The 20,471-nt window shown below is 41.3% G+C and overlaps 1 protein-coding gene across 11 annotated transcripts in view; it reads left to right on the top strand.

Annotated features, from left to right (window-relative positions):
* NRIP1 (nuclear receptor interacting protein 1) overlaps positions 1-20,471 on the top strand; it is a 113,146-nt gene that overhangs the window by 78,228 nt on the left and 14,447 nt on the right. Inside the window, exon 1 of one of the 11 annotated variants that reach the window (XM_056559403.1) lies at positions 5,819-5,924. The exons of 9 other annotated variants lie outside the window; for them this stretch is intronic. The gene's annotated coding sequence lies outside the window, so the exon portion shown is untranslated. Of the gene's footprint in view, positions 1-5,818; positions 5,925-7,479; positions 7,759-20,471 lie in introns of those variants that run through there. One more of the 11 variants, XM_056559401.1, reaches the window with a different exon arrangement.

Raw genomic sequence — 20,471 nt, 5'->3', positions numbered from 1 at the left:
GACAACCTCTTTATGGCTACTTTTCAATAAATAAACTTTTTGTACCGTATCGTATATTGTTTGTATGAAGCTACCTCGATTTCACATTTTTATGTCATACTCGGAAGCTTTTAGGCCCCTTTCACAATACAAAATTCTCCGATTTTAAACATCCGTATGAAGTTCCATCTTAAAAATCAGCTGAAAACGGCAGTAACACAATCCTATACGGCCGGTAGAAAATCCCATTATAGTCTCTGGGATTTTTCGAATAGCCTTTTTAACCCGTTATAGTCAGTTATTTATAACGGACGTTATTTTGTGACCAAAGATAGTAACGGGAGAAATAGTTCATGAACTATTTCTTCCATTACTATGTTCCATCACAAAATAACGGCCGCTATCAATAACGCACTATAACTTGTTAAAACGGCTATTAGAAAAATCCCATAGACTGTAATGGTATTTTCTACCTGCCATATAGGATTGTGTTACTGCCGTTTTCAGATGGAACTTCATACGGATGTTTAAAAACTGAGAATTTTGTAGTGTGAAAGAAGCTTTTAGTCTGGTCGTAGACTGTGTGATTTTTCACAAATTTTTTTTTTTGATCAGTCATTTGTTGTTTGGACAGTAGCAGTTACCAGGCTTGCGTCTCTCGATATGACATCTGTCTCAAGGGGACCATCTGTCAGACGTGGTAGAAAATGATTTTTGCTATTATGATTAGTCCAAGCGGTCGCGCACATACTGGTGCCGTTATGGTTAAGGCTGGTCAAAGCTTCCTCCTTATTCAAAATCGGCACAGCCTACAAGCATGGACTTATTGGTAGGTAGTTAAAGAGGTATTATGGGATTTTAAAGTTAGTTTTGTTCATAATATAGTGTCTGTGCCTGTGTTGGTCTTGCAATTCTTTTGTGATTTTTGCCCCCAGTGTTTATTTTTAACAGCATACAAAATTACTGTTGTCTCAGGTTTTCCCAGGTTGCAGTGTGGCCGAGTGATTACATCACTTGTTAAGTGATCAGAGGGAGCGTGTCTTTGCTTCAATGGGTGAAGCAACCGCTGGGTGGGAGGAAGATCATTCTGCAAGAATTTGCAACAGCTGGAGGCACTCTGGTCAGAAAACACTGATCTATTACATTGAAGGCAGCACAGGTGTGTTTTAGTGGATGGGGTGTTTGATGTATTGGAGTGGAAAAAATTGACCTCACACTTACAAACAAGGAGCTATTGGATCTGTAGTTTGAGAGAACGAACTCGAACAGGAAATAGCCAGTTCCCAAAAAGATAGCCTCAGCATATTGGTAATCTCGAAACATAGCCATTTAACCCTAAGACAAGCACGGATCCTCTCTAAACATGTCTCTTAATAATGTCTGCCAGATAAGTACTAAAATCACTTTATGGTGGATAACCCCACTTAAAGGGGTACTCCACTGGAAAACATTTTTTTTTAATCAACTGGTGCCAGAAAGTTAAACAGATTTGTAAATTACTTCTAATTAGAAAGAGTAATCCTTTCAGTACTTATCAGCTGCTGTATACTACACAGGAAGTTATTTTCTTTTTGAATGTCTTTTCTGTCTGACCACAGTGCTCTATGCTGACACCTCTGTCCATTTTAGGAACTGTCCAGAGCAGGAGACGTTTGCTATGGGGATTCAAAAAGAACTTCCTGTGTAGCAAACAGCAGCTGATAAGTACCGGAAGGATTAAGATATTTAAATAGAAATAATTTACAAATCTGTATCTGGCACCAGTTGTAAAAAAAAAAAAAAAAAAAAAAAAAAAAAAAAAAAAAATGTATATATATAATATATATATAATATTTTTCTCCAGTGGAGGACCCCCTTAAGGTTTACCACTCATATCTAGTATTGGTACACATTGGAGACCTTCCACTGTTGTATTAGGGAATTGCACTGTAAGCATTTTTCTTTATGCAGTGCTATAAAATATTTATTGCCGGAACATCTAGAACAACCAGGGTGCCTCCAGCTGTTGCAAAACTTCAGCTCTCTGCATGCCCGGACAACAGACTTTCCACTGTTGTAATGGGGAATTACACTGTAAGCATTGTCTAAATCTGTGTTTCCCAACCAGTGGGCCTCCAGCTGTTGCAAAACTACAACTCCCAGCATGCCCGGACAGCCATTGGCTGTCTGGGCGTGCTGGAAGTTGTGGTTTTGCAACAGCTGGAGGCACACTTGTTGGGAAACACTGACCTAGGTGTATGTGCACTAATAGTTAATGATGATTTCGGTGATGAGTCTCCTCTCAGTCACTTCTGTCTCCAATTGTTTTGCCTCTCTGGGAATGTAGCTTGGCCGTCTGGAGGAGGAAATGATAGTCAGTGTATCTCAGCACCGCCAAATTTTTTTATTATTTTTATTTCCAGGATCTCCTTCAGCTGTAAGCGGAAAGTTTGCTCTTTAATGCCAGTTCTGCGCTTTTGCTTACTTATTTTGGAAACTACGCCAAACTGTGTCAGCAGTCAGTAAAAATGAGTGACATATCTAATAGGATGTTAATCCATTGACCTATTTATTTAGAAAGTGAGGTGCATCACATTGGCGTTTACATCTGCTTTTAACACTCTATTCCAAAAGAATTGAGAAAAATTAAAACTTTAAAATTAGTGAAAATACGAGATGGGGAAATGCCTGCCCAATAAATATAAGCGCTTTTTTTTATTTATTTTTTTTAAAATGTACATCATTGTAGTCTTTAAAGCCACAAACTCACATGGCATGTAGCAGAGGAATTTTTATAGTGTAGGTTAAAAACTGAATGCAGTGACCTGATGAGTTAGGGTGACCAACACTAATATGGGTGGGTAACCATGTGAAACACAGTATTGCAGAATCCACCAGTGTAGGATGCACTGTTTGCTATGACAAAACCAGTAACCATGGGACCCCATGTGACCACAGACGATAGGAGGTTCAGTACATGAAGAACTCTGCATGCTGTGGTGTCACAGTATAGGAGAAATGTACACTGTGATGTTACAGTACAGGGATAATACACACAGTGATGTCACAATACAGGAATAATACACACAGTGATGTCACAATACAGGAATAATACACACAGTGATGTCACAGTACAGGGATAATATACCCAGTGATGGCACAGTAAAGGGATAATATACCCAGTGATGGCACAGTACAGGGATAATACACAGTGATGTTACAGTACAGGGATAATACACAGTGATGTTACAGTACAGGGATAATGCACAGTGATGTTACAGTACAGGGATAATACACAGTGATGTTACAGTACAGGGATAATATACACAGTGATGTCACAGTACAGGGATAATATACACAGTGATGTCACAGTACAGGGATAATCTACCCAGTGATGTCACAGTACAGGGATAATCTACCCAGTGATGTCACAGTACAGGAATAATACACAGTCATGTCACAGTACAGGGATAATACACACAGTCATGTCACAGTACAGGGATAATACACAGTCATGTCACAGTACAGGGATAATACACAGTCATGTCACAGTACAGGGATAATACACAGTGATGTCACAGTACAGGGATAATACACAGTGATGTCACAGTACAGGGATAATACACCCAGTGATGTCACAGTACAGGGATAATACACCCAGTGATGTCACAGTACAGGGATAATACACCCAGTGATGTCACAGTACAGGGATAATACACCCAGTGATGTCACAGTAAAGGGATAATACACACAGTGATGTCACAGTACAGGGATAATACACTGTGATGTCACATTACAGGGATAATACACAGTGATGTCCAAGTACAGCGATAATAGACACAGTGATGTCACAGTACAGGAATAATACACCCAGTGATGTCACAGTACAGGGATAATATACCCAGTGATGTTACAGTACAGGAATAATAAACACAGTGATGCCACAGTACAGGGATAATACACACAGTGATGTCACAGTATTCTCCACGGCGTCTCTAAACTCTGTCACGTGTTCAGTGTGAACCTGCTTTCATCTGTGAAGAGCACAGGGCGCCAGTGGCGAATTTGCCAATCTTGGTGTTCTCTGGCAAATGCCAAACGTCCTGTAAGGTGTGGGGCTGTAAGCACAACCCGCACCTGTGTACCACCCTCATGGAGTCTGTTAATGACCGTTTGAGTGAACACATGCACATTTGTGTACTGCTGGAAGCCATTTTCCAGGAAGCATAGGAACAGAGAAGTGGTCTGTGGTCGCCACCTGCAGAACCACACCTTTACTGGAGGTGTCTTGCTATTTGCCTATAATTTCCACCTGTTGTCTGTTCCATTAGCACAACAGCATGTAAAATTGATTGTCAATCAGTGTTCTTCCTGAGTGGACAGTGGGATTTCACAGAAGTGTGATTGACTTGGAGTTACATTGTGGTGTTTAAGTGTTATATATTTATATTATATACACACACACTTCTTAAAAATAATATATATATATATATATATATATATATATATATATATATATATATATATATGTATAATAGTTAGATCATCAAATTATCATACAAAAGTATACTAAAGCACTAAAATGTTTAAAAGAAAGGGTTATTTTATTTACTTTATCATTTTATTTTCTACATTTCTTTTAATAAAATGTTTCATTTCTTCGCTGTATTGTCTTATTTACTCTTCTACATCTCTTCTAATGCCCCCTTCCTCACGTTGTACTGTGTCCTTAACCTTGTCCCTGTGGCGTGCCATTGAGGTCACTCGGATAGACGTCGGATTATCGCCCAGTAATGTAGCAGGTGAACGTTTTCCCCGGCGTCCGTCACTAATCGGATTCTGGGAGTCATTTGTGTCAGCAGGTGTGCGTTACCTATTTTGATAGGTCGGTGTGCCCCCAGCTGTTGTAAAATTACAACTCCCAACATGCCAGCTGTCTGGGTATGTTGGGAGTTTTAGTTTTGCAACAGCTGGAGGCACACCGGACTATTGTTGGGGAATACTGCAATAGATGTTGCTTTTAATCCCTGCGATGCTTCCATGGGGTCACTGAAGGGCATTGTTTTTCTTTGTTGCAACCTTCTGGGCACAGCCATGGTCTGTAGGCTGTCCGGACATGCTGGGAGTTGCAGTTTGCCAACATCTGGAGGAACACCGGTCGGGGAATACTGCAATAGACATTGCTTTTAACTCCTGTGACGCTTCGATGGGGTCACTGAGGTGCATTTTTTTATCGTTGTGACCTTCTGGGTACGGCCTTGGTCCGCAGGCTGTCGAAGGCTGTCCGGGCATGCTGGCAGTTGTAGTTTTGCAACAGTTGGAGGCACACCGGTCAGGGAATACTGCAATAGACATTGCTTTTAACACCTGCGATGCTTCCATGGGATCACTGGGGGGCATTGTTTTTCTTTGTGGCGACCTTCTGGGCACAGCCATGGTCTGTAGGCTGTCCGGACATGCTGGGAGTTGTAGTTTTGCAACAGCTGGAGGCACACCGGTCGGGGAATACTGCAATAGACGTTGCTTTTAAACCCTGTGATGCTTGCATGGGGTCACTGAGGTGCATTGTTTTTTCGTTGTGACCTTCTGGACACAGTCTTGGTCGTGTAACATCAGCGCCGTAGTTCAATGCCATGTTGTGACAGCTTCTCCCTTGGTTTTTGTTTCTGTACGGTTTCCGGCACCCAAAGGGTGGGAAGCTTGTTGTAATTGGCACCCGCAGCTGCTCTTTCTTTTGACAGGGGATAATTTTGCATCCAATGCTTTGTGTGACAGCTGCCTAATTGGGCATTCTCTCCTTGTAGCCGAGCGTGCCTCCTTCAAGCCTCCCCGCTGACAAATGGTGGCGGATTATAGATGGGGGACATGATGACCCGATCGACCTTGCTGAGACAGCATAGGGAGGAGCCGCCGGTGCCTTAATGCAAGAGGCTTCGGGTCATGGAAAGGACAAGGTCACCAGCCAGGTGGGGGGGGGGGGGGGGGGGGTGGACACACACGAAAAAAAAGCGAGTGGTATCACATGACCGCAGTGCAATGTCACCATGTCAAGGGCGATAGCCTGGGTTATTGATTATTGTCCCTTTTTCATGATGTCTCATCCGCGGCTGCTTATATATTGGATGTCAGTGATTAAAGTACGGTGCAGCGAGCAAGCCATGGAGAATGGAAATGATCGTATGGAGAGCTCGGGACATTGATCTTACATCCTTGTCATCGGCATTAGCCTAAACGTGTGATACGGGCCACCGGGGAGCAGAGACCGGCTAATCTCAGTCACTCTACTATCTGGCATGCGCAAAACTTTTTTTTATTTTATTTTTATTTTTTTTATTCAATTTTTACATTTTCATTTTTTATTTATCTTTTTGATCTTTAGTTATTAGGTGTTAACTCTGTTCTTCTTTTTTTTTTTTTGTATTCTTTTATTTGTTGCTTTTCTTCTTCTTCCTTTTGAAAGGTTAATAAGATGTTTCATGGCTGAGCGCTCTTCTCTCACTGGTTTTTGCAGAAGTAGGTGCTCACTGAAGGGGAAGAGCTTGGCAGATTTTTTGTGTCTGCCCTCTCAGACGTCTCCGGACAAAGAGGTTACCTGCTGTTTGATGCTATGGTGGCGTAACAAGCCGTGCGCTGGCAATTTTCTGTTGTCGCCCAAATGGAGCAACCCGGATCGAATATAAAAAAAAATATATAATATATATATATAATTTATTTTTGTTTGTTTATTATTTACATGTGTGTTTTATATATATAATAATAATTATTAATATATATATATATATATATATATATATATATATATATTTAAAAAAAAAATATATATATATATATATATATATATGTTTAAAAAAAAATATATATATATATATATATATATTTAAAAAAAATATATATATATTATATATATTAAAATATATATATATTTTTTTTTTTTTTTTAATACATATCTATATTTATATTTTTTATTATATATATATATATATATATATATATATTATTATTTTTTTTTTAATCTCATTTATTTGTCGTTTTTTTTTTTTTCGTAGTTTGTAGCAGTCCAGTGATGCAGATGCAAACGTTGCAGAATCTCGTAATACCTTGTTATTGGACTAACAGTATTTTGTAGAGGCAAGCTTTCGTGATTCCTCCCTTTTTTATCAAGTCAAAATGCTTCCAATAAAGTGAAGTAGGTGCAAACCGACCCTTATCTGCATTACACAGATTGCATTTTTTTCTTTTTTTTTTAGGATATCGTTATCCTAAGACAGTGTTTCCCAACCAGGGTGCCTCCAGCTGTTGCAAAACTACAACTCCCAGCGAAGGCTGTCTGGGCATGCTGGGAGTTATAGTTTTGCAACAGCTGGAGGCACCCTGGTTGGGAAACCCTGCCCTAAGATGTAATTGCAATCCCCGGAGGTAGAAGTCAGTCAATGGTACTGAGTGATGAATTAGTGCACTCAAGTCGACTTGCTTGTGTGTGTGTGTATACGTGTTTAATACTGACCTTGTTCTGCATACGCTTAGCTGCTCCGAGTGATTCAAGCGTAGTAAAGGTTTTAATCCTATGCCCTGACACGCATACTGTTGATTAGTACCAGTAGTGTCTTAGAGGATAGTCTCTCCTCCCTTCTCTGTACTGGTCAGGACCTGGGCACTGGGGAGTCAAGTCGAAGGAGAGAGAAGGATGTTATTTTCATTAGTATTCTAAGGAAGCCGTTCTGTCTGCAGAACAAATTGATTGCCACACGGTACCTGCGCCGGGCACCAGCGCTTGCAGAGAGAGAGGGCGAAAACAGAGAGGTATGCTTGTAATCTGTCCTCACCGTATGGCCAATTGGGGCATTCCAAGATTATTTTCCGCCATATACATTGGGAAAGATTTGAATCCCAATTAAGCCTGCGACGTTGCGATCCGGTTACGGTCTTAGGTCTGTCGTCTCGGGATGTACAAAGTTGCTTTATTTATTGGCGTGGGATCTGATCGGATATTGAGTCTTTTTGTATCTCGTCATAGGACAACCGCACTTGTTTGAATGTTTTGCCGTATGGCGAAGAATCCCCCCCCCCCCCCCAAGAGCCCAAGTCCCCTCACCAGGACATCTTGCGAAAGTGTCCAGTGATGGAGGGGGGCGCTCCTTGTCCGTGTTGGTCTAGTATGTGAACAATGCAAAGGTTTACAGCAGAGGCAGCTGAAGTATTTAGTCCACTTTCGCAGGGCGGACGGTGCCATTAACCATTACTAGGCTGGTGGCAGGTGTACATGGGTTTATTAAATCTGCACGGGAGCTTATGGTATAATGATGTGAGGAGGGGGTGGAGAAGGTAACTTTGAGGGGAGAGAGACCTTAGAAGACCTTTGTCCTATGTGGAATGCAGTATTAGGAAGTATTGTGTGTAGGACTATTAGATGTAATTGTTTCCAATATATTCAGTGTGTGTGTGTGTATGTATGTGCATAATAAATATATACCGTATATGTATGTGTGTGTATGTATGTGCATAATAAATATATACCGTATATGTATGTGTGTGTATGTATGTGCATAATAAATATATACCGTATATGTATGTGTGTGTATGTATGTGCATAATAAATATATACCGTATATGTATGTGTGTGTATGTATGTGCATAATAAATATATACCGTATATGTATGTGTGTGTATGTATGTGCATAATAAATATATACCGTATATGCGTGTGTGTGTGTATGTATGTGCATAATAAATATATACCGTATATGCGTGTGTGTGTGTATGTATGTGCATAATAAATATATACCGTATATGCGTGTGTGTGTGTATGTATGTGCATAATAAATATATACCGTATATGCGTGTGTGTGTGTGTATGTATGTGCATAATAAATATATACCGTATATGTGTGTGTGTATGTGCATAATAAATATATACCGTATATGCGCGTGTGTGTGTGTATGTATGTATGTGCATAATAAATATATACCGTATATGTATGTGTGTGTATGTGCATAATAAATATATACCGTATATGTATGTGTGTGTATGTGCATAATAAATATATACCGTATATGCGTGTGTGTGTGTGTGTATGTATGTGCATAATAAATATATACCGTATATGTGTGTGTGTATGTATGTGCATAATAAATATATACCGTATATGTATGTGTGTGTATGTGCATAATAAATATATACCGTATATGTGTGTGTGTATGTATGTGCATAATAAATAAATGTGTGTATATGTGTGTGTGTGTGTGTGTGTGTGTATATATATATATATATATGTATGTATGTATGTGTGTGTATGTATGTATGTGTATGTATATGTGTGTGTGTATATATATATATATATATATATATATATATATATATATATATATACACATATACATTTTGCAAAGGGGTACTCCACTGGAAAACATCCATTTTTATGTATTTTATTTTTTTTTTTTTAAATCAACTGGTTCCAGAAAGTTAAACAGATTTGTAAATAACTTCAATTAAAAAAATCTTAATTCTTCCAGTACTTATCAGCTGCTGTATGCTCCACAGGAAGTTCTTTTCTTTTGGAATTTCCTTTCTGCTGACACCTCTGTCCATTTTAGGAACTGTCCAGAGCAGGAGAAAATCCTCATAGAAAACCTATCCTGCTCTGGACAGTTCCTAAAATGGACAGGGGTGTCAGCAGAGAGCACTGTGGTCAGACAGAAAGGAAATTCAAAGAGAAAAAAACTTACTGTGGAGCATACAGCAGCTGATAAGTACTGGTAGAATTAAGATTTTTTAATAGAAGTAATTTACAAATCTGTTTAAAAAAATGTTTCTTTTCTAGTGGATTTCTACTTTTAAGTAGCTCTTCAGAAATAAGACAACTATGTAGACCAGTTTTTCCCAACCAGCGTGCCCCCAGCTGTTGCAAAAGTACAACTCTCAGCCTGCTGAGAGTTGTAGTTTTGCAACAGCTGGGGGCACGCTGGTAAGGAAGCACTGCTCTATAGAGAGGGAAGAGAACTTATTTTGCATAGTTCTTTCTCCCATGGTGCATTGCCTGTGAATCTGGATCTCTCCTCAACGAGAACCAGTTCTGCCCAGAGGTACATAACATTTGATGCACACATTCTGCATTCCTCCAGAATCAATGGAGGAATCAATCAAAATGACAATCTAATTAGACCTACCAGTCGCCGGCCACAGATATTCATGAAGCTGGAACTTCCATAGGATTAGTATCACCACCTTACTTACAGTGATTGTTTATTCGTACGGACATTTAAAAACAAACAAATCTAGAAAAAAAAAAAAAATATATATATATATATATATTTTTTATTTTTTATTTTTTATTTTTTTTTTTTACAGTAGAGTCCATCCTAAATAATGTATAAGCCCATTCACTATAGCAGGTTTCTTACTAGTTAAAATTTTACAGCAGTGGTCTCCAAACTGTGGACCTCCAGCTGTTGCAAAACTACAACTCCAAGCATTCCCGGACAGCCAGCGGCTGTCCGGGAATGCTGGGAGTTGTAGTTTTGCAACAGCTGGAGGTCCACGGTGTGGAGACCACTGTTATAAAGTATTGAAAAGTGGTCTTACGGTGGAGTGGACTACATTAGGGGGGGGGGCACTAAACTTTTCCCTTTTGCAGTCTATTGTTTTCTGTTATCGGCCATTTTAACCAGGAAAGAGTCTTGTAGTATTCTTCAGTCCAGTTTACTGATTGAGTCCTGCTCTCACTTAATCTTGCATATTTCCAGTTCTGAGAAGTTCTTTACATACGTAGGTGAGAAATGGTATTATCCATTGTATATCCTGCATTCTGTGTAAGGCCTCTTAATAGGAACGTAATGGATATGCCATGTAAGGATAGATATATTGCATAAGTTTATGTAAAAATACAAATTTCCAGAATTTTGAGCTCCAGGACATTGTATGGCTATGTAGGCAGATGTCTAAGGGAGCCTTCACACTACAGATTTTCCAAGCAGAGGAATTCTGCTAGGAAATTCCGGTGCAGCAGCCTCCCATTGTTTTCATTGGAATTCTGCTACACTGTGCACACTGAATTTCGTTGGTGGAAATTAAAATTCCAGGTTCCACCGAAAAAATTACGAACGTGCTCATTGGTGACGGCGCATATCCGAGCGGTCCTCAGTTGGTCGGTCGGCACCTGCTGTGCACAGAATGACCGCCCGAAATTTCTCCACATAGACATTCTGTAGGGTCATATGTGCCTATATTGCTACATATTTTCTGCAGCTGATTTTGCTACCCTTGGATTTCAATGGGTAGGAAAATAAGCTGCAGCAAAATATTGCACATGTGACACTACCCTTAAAGGGTTATTCCAGGAAAAAAACTTTTTTGTTTTTGTAAATTAATTTGTAAATTACTTTGTAAATCTTAATCCTTCCAGTAGTTATCAGCTGCTGAAGTTGAGTTGTTCTTTTCTCTCTGACCACAGTACTCTCTGCTGACACCTCTGCTTGTCTCAGGAACTGTCCAGAGTAGGAGGAAATCCCCATAGCAAACCTCTAATGCTTTGGACAGTTCCTGAGACAAGCAGAGGTGTTAGCAGAGAGCACTGTGGTCAGAAAGAAAAGAACAACTCAACTTCAGCAGCCAATATCTACTGGAAGGATTAAAGGGGTAGTCCAGTGGTGAAAAACGTAACCCCTATCCTAAGGATAGGGGATAAATTTGAGATTGTGGGGGGTCCAACCGCTGGGGCCTCCTGCGATCTCTCTGTACGGGGGCCAGGCTCTCCGGCCAGATAGCGGGTGTCGACCACCGCACGAAGCGGCGGCCGACACGCCACCTCAATACATGGCTATGGCAGAGCCAGAGATTGCCGAAGGCAGCGGTGTGGTGGTCGACATGCCCCCTTCCTGCGGGCTGTCGGGGCCCCGTACAGGAGATTGCGGGGGGCCCCAGCGGTCGGACGCCCCGCGATCTGCAACTAATCCCCTAAGGCATTCTGAACATTATTTTGACATCGCCGGGTTTAGGAGGCTGTGGTCGTGATTTTACGTTACGCCACCTCGTGACGCCACCTCGTGACGCCCCCGCCGTTCATGTCTATGGGAGGTGTGGGGTCTGCATGGAGATCGCGGGGGTCCTATGAATAGGGGATAAGATGTCTAGCAACGGAGTACTCCTTTACTTTCCAGCTTTCCTATGACCTTTAAAGAGGCTGAAACAAAACTGAATGTATTACAGGAGAAGGCCATACACCGTCATTGTCATTCTGCTGACAGCTATTTCTAGCAAACTCCCATACACATGTAGGCTCAGTTTGACCAGACATGTTTTCTCAATCAAGAAAAGAGTAAAGGCCCAAAATACTGGATTGGCTGACTATCTAATGTGTATGGAGGCCACCGACTGTTTTTCAGGTGATGATGTCTGGGTACAGAAGGACTATAAATGTTGAATTTTAAAGGAAAACTGTCAGCTTTCTCCCCCCGCACTAACCAGAGGTACTGGCTGGTAGTGCGGGGGACGCTGATCAGTTTGATGCTTACCATTCCCGGATCCGCTGCGCCGTTCGGCCCTAATCTTCTATTTTCGGGATATGCTAATGAGATGCTAACTGGCACTCTGACGTCATTTCCGCCTGCCGCTGCGCCACCCAGCTAATCAATATTCCTCCCCTCTCTCTTCATTACAGAGTGGGGAGAAGAGGGAGAGGCAGAGGGAGGGGAGGAATATTGATGAGCTGGGCAGCACTGTGGGCAGCGGCACTGACGTCAGAGTGCCAGTTAGCCCGGCCGTTGCCAGTTAGCACCTCATTAGCATATCCCGAAAATAGAAGATTAGGGCCGAACAGCGCGGCGGATCCTGGTACGGTAAGCATCAAACTGATCAGCGTCCCCCGCACTACCAGCCAGTACCGCTGGTTAGTGCGGGGGGGAGAAAGCTGACAGTTTTCCTTTAATACCCTTATATTCTCCATGGAGTCAAGACTCCATCAAAAAGCAGAATTTCCTCTGTAGAAAATCAGCAGTCAGATTTTCTGCCGACCTAGTGAAGTCAATGAGCAGCAAAACAATCTGCTTGTGGATTTTCCTACAGAAATTCTGCTTGAGGAAAACCTATGTATGTGTGAACGTACCCTAGGCCTGATTCACACTTCGAGATTTCAGAGCGGAATTCCATAGTGTGAGCTCGGCCTTATGGTGTCTTTGCTAGAGGGAAATATGCAAATCCACACCCAACAATATCTCTGGATATTGTGATAACTTTCAGAAGCGAATTACATTGTTTTGGCGCCATCTTTTTTATTGGGCCCAATAACAGTGGATCAGTGCTGACATTTTTCTGCACTTTGCCTATTCAGAAAACAAAACTCCCCTTTTCCATGTCAATAAACCATTTCTGTATCATACGTCAGTATCCAGTAACCCCTTACTAAGAAGGCTTTTTTTTTTTTTTTTTACCTTAGCATACATAAGCCTTAGTTTAGCTCAGTGTTTTACAACCAGGTTGCCTCCAGCTGTTGCAAAATTACAACTCTCAGCATGCCCGGACAGCCAAAGGCTGTCCGGACATGCTGGGAGTTGTAGTTTTGCAACAGCTGGAGTAACCCTGGTTGAAAAACACTGGTTGAACTTCTTATTTAAGCTCTCCATCTTCTGACCTCCTGCTGATCTTGTGCCTATACGCACAGATTCCAATTTGAGCAGATAAAGCTGCAGTGTAAAGCATGGCGAAGAAAATAGGCATTGACGAGAGCTGAAAAGTAGAGATGGGCGAACTTACAGTAAATTCGATTCGTCACGAACTTCTCGGCTCGGCGGTTGCTGACTTTTCCTGCATAAATTAGTTCAGCTTTCAGGTGCTCCGGTGGGCTGGAGACCCTTTCCTAGGACTGTATCCACCTTTTCCAGCCCACCGGAGCACCTGAAAGCTGAACTAATTTACGCAGGAAAAGAAAGCAACCGCCGAGCCGAAAAGTTCGTGACGAATCGAATTTACTGTAAGTTGGCTCATCTCTACTGAAAAGCATGGGGTTGGGATATGACAACAATATATGAGGACGGGATATGAGGTTGCGATATGAGGACGGGATATGGGGTTGGGATATGACAACAATATATGAGGACAGGATATGAGGTTGCGATATGAGGACGGGATATGGGGTTGGGATTAGAGATGAGCGAACTTACAGTAAATTCGATTCGTCACAAACTTCTCAGCTCGGCAGTTGATGTATTTTCCTGCATAAATTAGCTGAACTAATTTATGCAGGATAAGACATCAACTCCCGAGTCGAGAAGTTCGTGACGAATCGAATTTACTGCAAGTTCGCTCATCTCTAGTTGGGATATGACAACAATATATGAGGACGGGATATGAAGTCAAAAACTTCCCCCTTTGTTGATTTTCCTCCCCAACAAGGATAAGGAAGGAAAAACCGGGCAACGCCGGGTACTCTGCTGGTGTGTTATAAAAATGAACTATTCTGGACTGCATTCTGCACATTATTTGATAAATAAATAAAAATTAAAAAAAATTAGTTTGTGCTCATATGAATTTATGCAAGTGTTGTGCATTTCTTATGTCATGGTATGTGACGCGCAGAAACCTTTACAGGCTTAAACCTATAGCACTATAATAATGTAGACGGTTACACGTAAGACATCACCCGATAAAAATGTACAAAGCACAAAGGCAAAAATAAGTTGTTGATTCAGTGACATGGCGGGTACAGTGAGCGCATTGTTTTTAGCAGAGAGTTCATTTATCGGGTCATTTAACTGCAGTAAGTAGGTACAGCATTGTACTGAATGTCTTTATGCCAAATTAGCCGAGTGGCTAGAGTTTAGCGTGAGGTCATGGACTTTAAATAAATGTATGCTTTGTTCAATGCTAGGACGGCATGTCAGGTTTATGCAAATTGCCTTTCTAGCAAACGCCATGAGATTTGCTTAGGGCTTCTTAATAGGTCACTGTACCTATAGGTCCTTGTCTAGACCCACAATCTGCAGCTTTTTATTGAACACCAAAGGAAATAAAGTGCATTAACATTGTACAGAGGCATAATTCACATCGCTGCGGCCTTTGTCTAGGGTCTTGGAACGGAGGAGATCATTGGCGCAATTTAGCAGAAGACATACAATACCCCCACAGAGCTACGAAGTCATTTAGATGGTTAGAAACCTGGGGTAACAACAAGTACATTGTCATTCAGCTGACTCATGGAAGATGTTTTATAGAGGCCATGACACCATCATTCCCTGCAGGTACCGTGCATACGTGTTGCTGAAGCAGAGCCTTCTGTATAAGGTCCCATGCACATAGCAGAGCCAAGTGTAGCAGCACTTGTAGGTTCTGTACCAATTAGGGTTGCCACCTGGCCGGTATTTTGGCCACCCTGACGGTATTTTTATATTAAAAAGACCGGCAATGCTATGGCCGGTATTTATCCAACCAATGCCCCAACTCCCGGAATGTTGCACCATAACCTATACCAGTGTTTCCCAACCAGGGGTGCCTCCAGCTGTTGCACAACTACAACTCCCAGCATGCCCGGACAGCCAACGGCTGTCCGGGCATGCTGTGAGTTGTAGTTTTGCAACAGCTGGAGGCATCCCTGGTTGGGAAACACTGACCTATATTATATACAACTGTATAGTCCAACATGCTGGGAGTTGTAGTTTTGCAACAGCTGGAGACACCCCTGCTTTGGAAACACTGACCTATATTATATACAACTGTATAGTCCAACATGCTGGGAGTTGTAGTTTTGCAACAGCTGGAGACACCCCTGCTTTGGAAACACTGACCTATATTATATACAACTGTATAGTCCAACATGCTGGGAGTTGTAGTTTTCATTTGGGGCAGCTGCTGGGCCACAGGCTGTGCATGCTGGGAGTTGTAGTTAGTAACTAACTGCAACTCTTGATTTTAATAAAAAAAATAAAAAAAAGCGATCAAAAAGTCACATCAAAACAAAAACGGTACTGTTAAAAACTACAGACCGAGGCGCAAAAAATGAGCCCTCATACAGGCCTGTGTAAGGAGAAATAGAAAAGTTATAGGGGTCAGAATAGGACAAAATTTCCCCCTGCATATGTGTATCCCGTGATTTCACACATATATAATTATGCAGATGAGCATGGCTGGTATTTTTTGGCAAGAAAGGTAGCAACCCTAGTACCGAAAAGCCATCCGTACTCCTGTGTGCTGCAGTATAGTGCCTACCAGGTTCTTTTCTATCGCCAATGGTTCTAGGAGAGGTTAAGCATCAGATGGAACATGTACAACAATGTTTGTTTGCATTCAAATAAAATTGGGGGCATACTGAGATTGAGTTTGGACCCAGAGACCCTAAAGGTATCCATACACATGAGAGCGGTCATCTGTCTCTCCTGATCCCTCCGTGCACCTAAACCTTCGGCTTAGCTGAGCATTCATAGGTTCTGAATGAGGAGGGGAGAGGTAAGTCACTGCCAGATTCTCTCTCAAAAACAAAAGAATAGGGCATGTCCAGCATGCCCAATCCTTCGTTTCCCTGACATCATCTGTCGGGAAAAGTCAGGAGGCTTCTATACATTGCCAGTCAGCTTGTTCTGCCAAAATTGGTAGTTTCTGACTACTTGAGTCTGATGTCGGGGGCCTTAAAGCGTTATGCCGGCGGCAGAATACGATTGAACTAAAAGTGCCATATCATTGCTCCAGACTAGTGCCGAGACTCGCTTGATCAGACAGACTGTCAGACGTCCCATTGACTTGGATGGGTCCATCTGTTTGTTAGTCTCGGCACTAATTTCGGGCAACTGGATTGCACTTTTAGGTTGACCTGCCGCTGGCCATCCTGATAGTAACGCTTTAAGGCTGATTATTTTTAAAGGGGTTATCCAGGAAAAAACTTTTTTTTTATATAAATATATATATATCAACTGGCTCCAGAAAGTTAAACAGATTTGTAAATTACTTCTATTAAAAAAATCTTAATCCTTTCAGTACTTATGAGCTTCTGAAGTTAAGGTTGTTCTTTTCTGTGTAAGTCCTCTCTGATGAGACGTGTCTCGGGAAACGCCCAGTTTCTAAGCAAATCCCCATAGCATACCTCTTCTAAACTGGGCGTTTCCTCAGACATTTGTCATCATAGAGCACTTAGACAGAAAAGAACAACCTTAACTTCAGAAGTACTGAAAGGATTAAGATTTTTTCATAGAAATAATTTACAAATCTGTTTAACTTTCTGGGGCCAGTTGATATATATAAAAAGTTTTTTCCTGGAATAGCCCTTTAAGTGACTGCAATGTCCCTTCCTGATGATCTGAGACAAGGTTCACATCTTGATTCGTAGGCCCAGTTGCAGTTCATGTCATGTTTCCCAGAAAAACTTATGCCGCATGGAAGTATGACGAACACCATGATGGACCTACCTGGCAGACTACATTATAAGTCAATGGAATGCTTTGAGCACCCATGGTATCAGTCATTTCAGTTTCATTCCGCAATGACCAAACTGAAATCCAGAGACCTTCCACGCACATGTGAACCTGGGCCTAAGATCATCAGCAAGTGGTTGCCATTCTCCAATACTTCAGACTGAGTATGGAGAAGTAAAACTTTGCTCCTCCAGACTAGTCATGACAAAGTGGCACCTATGTATAATGATACAAAATATTATGTCATCTTAGCGTGCAAGCATTCTCCTAAAAGGGTTTGTCGATGTAGTGTAATTTTGTCATTCCCTATAGATTTGCCCATTTAATGGTTTTGCCGTCAGCAATCGGCTATTAATAAGCTAAGATGACTCCGCAGTTGCCTGTTTGAGCAAGAGGGCCTGTCATCATTCTGTGATCTTGTTTGATTTATTGTTGTCATACATCATGACTATATGAGCGACTCACGTGTTAGGGAGGGTGATGCCACAGGTTAAATTAGCCATGTTGGATACATTCATACCTTATTGGTGAAAGTTGTTTTTGTTTTAGCTGTGATCTCATTTATGGGTGATGCTGATTGCAATACAAGTCATACCATGACTAAGGATCTTGGATGCTCCGAAACGCGTCGGTGTTACAATCTAGTCTGTTGTATTCTGTTACATGATCAAATAAAGTATTCCTGTCTTATCACACCACTGGTGCTGGACATTCTTTGGATTCCAATGTGGGCCAGAGACGCTGCCAGGTAGAGGTGAGAGCTGTTTGTATCTATTGGCAATACAAGTCCACCAGCCAAACATATGCCAAAAGGATATCCGACACCAATGGTCTCTATACTGTGGCCTTCCAGATATTACAAAACTACAACTCCTAGCATGCTAGGAGTTGTAGTTTTGCAACAACTAAAGGTCCATGTTTTGGAGACCACTGTCCTAATCTATGGGCACATAAGGAGAATTTCTTGGGGTAGACACTGAACTCGGAGGTCGACGTAGCCTTAGGTTATGTTCAAGTGACAGAAAATATGCGGAATGTCTGCTCGTAAAACACTGGCGGACATTCCGCATGTTTGCATGTTTCACCGTGTTCACAGAAATGTACTGCAGAATTCCATTGAAATCAATAGGACCCTTCTGCAGCAAAATATTTCCACGGAATTCTGTTCGGAAATTCCGCCTTGTGAACATGGCCTCAGTAGATGTAACTAATCTGCTGCAGGTTGCCTGCAGCTGAAATTCCACTTGCACCAGAATCCACCTGTGTGAAGGTACACTTAAAGGGGTACTTTGCCCCTAGACATGTTTTCCCCTATCCAAAGTAAAGGGGGGGGGGGGAGAATAACGTGTCTGATTGCTGGGGTTCCGGCACTGAGACCTCATGTGATCTCGGGGCGGGCGCTGCAGCGTTCATGAACACGTCTACGGGAGGGGGCGTGGTGGCTAGTACAAAGCTGTCACCCCTCCTCCTATAGACATGAATGGAGGGGCCGTGGTGACTGTAGTAGAGATCGCGGGGGTCCCCAGCGCCTCCGCCCTTACGACCAGACATATTAAAACCTGATATATGATAACCTGTCTAGCGGCAGAGTACCCCTTAAAACAGGCTGGAAATTAGGGAATAACTGCACAATTCATTTTGATCATAGTTATCTACTGTATAATAAGACATTGGGCAGAGACTGTGTATAGGATCTAGGGTGTTTCCTTTTTTTCTCTTTTTTTATTTTATTTTTTTTAAATTGAAGAAATTAGTATAAATTGATTCATTGTTGATTTGGAGACATCGGGATAAACAGAAAAGTTTGCATTGGTTTCCAACAAGGTCGTCATCTAAATTATCAGCAACTTGTTTTTTAAGAAGTTGTTCTCAACAGAGGAATGGCGAGCTGTTTTTCAGGAATTTATGTCCAGTATCAATTACTGTACGCGGGGAGGAACCACGGACTTTATTCTGCTATCAATCAATAGGTGCATGTCCAGTGAGCCAGAAAGACTGAGCGGAAAGGGCAAAATAAAAATCTATAACAAATAAGTCATCACTTTCCTTCACACCCAGGGAAATTAACTTAACTGTGAAGTGTTTGCAAGAAGCAGACGAATTGGATAGACAGATGTTTATTAAAGAAATATATTATTAATTTGGAATATATATATATATATATATATATATATATATATATATATATATAAATTTTTTTTTATATTTGTTAAAAATATTATATAGATAAGTATGTGTGTGTATGTATGTATGTATATATAGATATAGATATATTATATTTATTTAACACAAAATAAGTGAAAAAAAAAAATTATATATATGTTTGTGTGTCTACTGATAGCCTTATATTTGGCCTACTATATACTATATACTGGAAAAGGCATACACTGGTGTTCAGCCACAAAAGTGCTGATGCCTAAAGGAGCCTAAAATTACCCCTAGCACTGCTACTACCTAGTAGGAGTATAAAAGGCAGAATATTTACTTTGGTCACTGGTTGCGGGCAAACAGGTCTGAACTTCAGACCGTATTATGTATATGTGTTTATCTATAAAGATCTGTAGTCAAGTAGATGCTACCTAAGACATCTAAGAGCAGAAAACTATGCTGCGTTAGATAGCTTAAAGGCAACCAGGCACATTATACAAACAGTCTGAGCTGCCAGTTTTATGTTGTAGAGCAGGAGCCGAGCGCAGTGATATGTAGTGTTTTGGGGGGGGATTCAGTATAACTTGCAAATTATTGACTGTAATCTCTGCTGGTTCTAGGTATGGAGTCCATTGGGCGGTCCTACTTAGAGATTGAAAGCTGTCAGTCAAGGCTGGAAGCAACTTCTGTGTTCCTAACATAGAATAATCAGGGATTTCAGTTAAAAGGGTACTCAGATGGTAGTTTGTTTTATTTATTTTTCTTTAATAAATATGCCCAGGCTATCTGTTCTTAAAAATAAAATAAACATGTACATACTTTGCACACTCCCCCATTGGCTCTGGTAACTCTGCTCTCCTCTTCCGGGGCCAATCGCTGGCTGCAGCGGTATCCCACCTTAACCAGTTATTGGCTGAGCGGCACTTTGATATATTGGGCACCAGAGCCTGGAAGAGGATAACGGCACTGGTCCAGAT

This window comes from Hyla sarda, chromosome 2 (genome assembly GCF_029499605.1).
Source record: "Hyla sarda isolate aHylSar1 chromosome 2, aHylSar1.hap1, whole genome shotgun sequence".
Lineage (NCBI taxonomy): Eukaryota > Metazoa > Chordata > Amphibia > Anura > Hylidae > Hyla > Hyla sarda.
The sequence above is the reverse complement of the archived record's forward strand: the minus strand, read 5'-3'. Positions and strand labels throughout refer to the sequence as shown.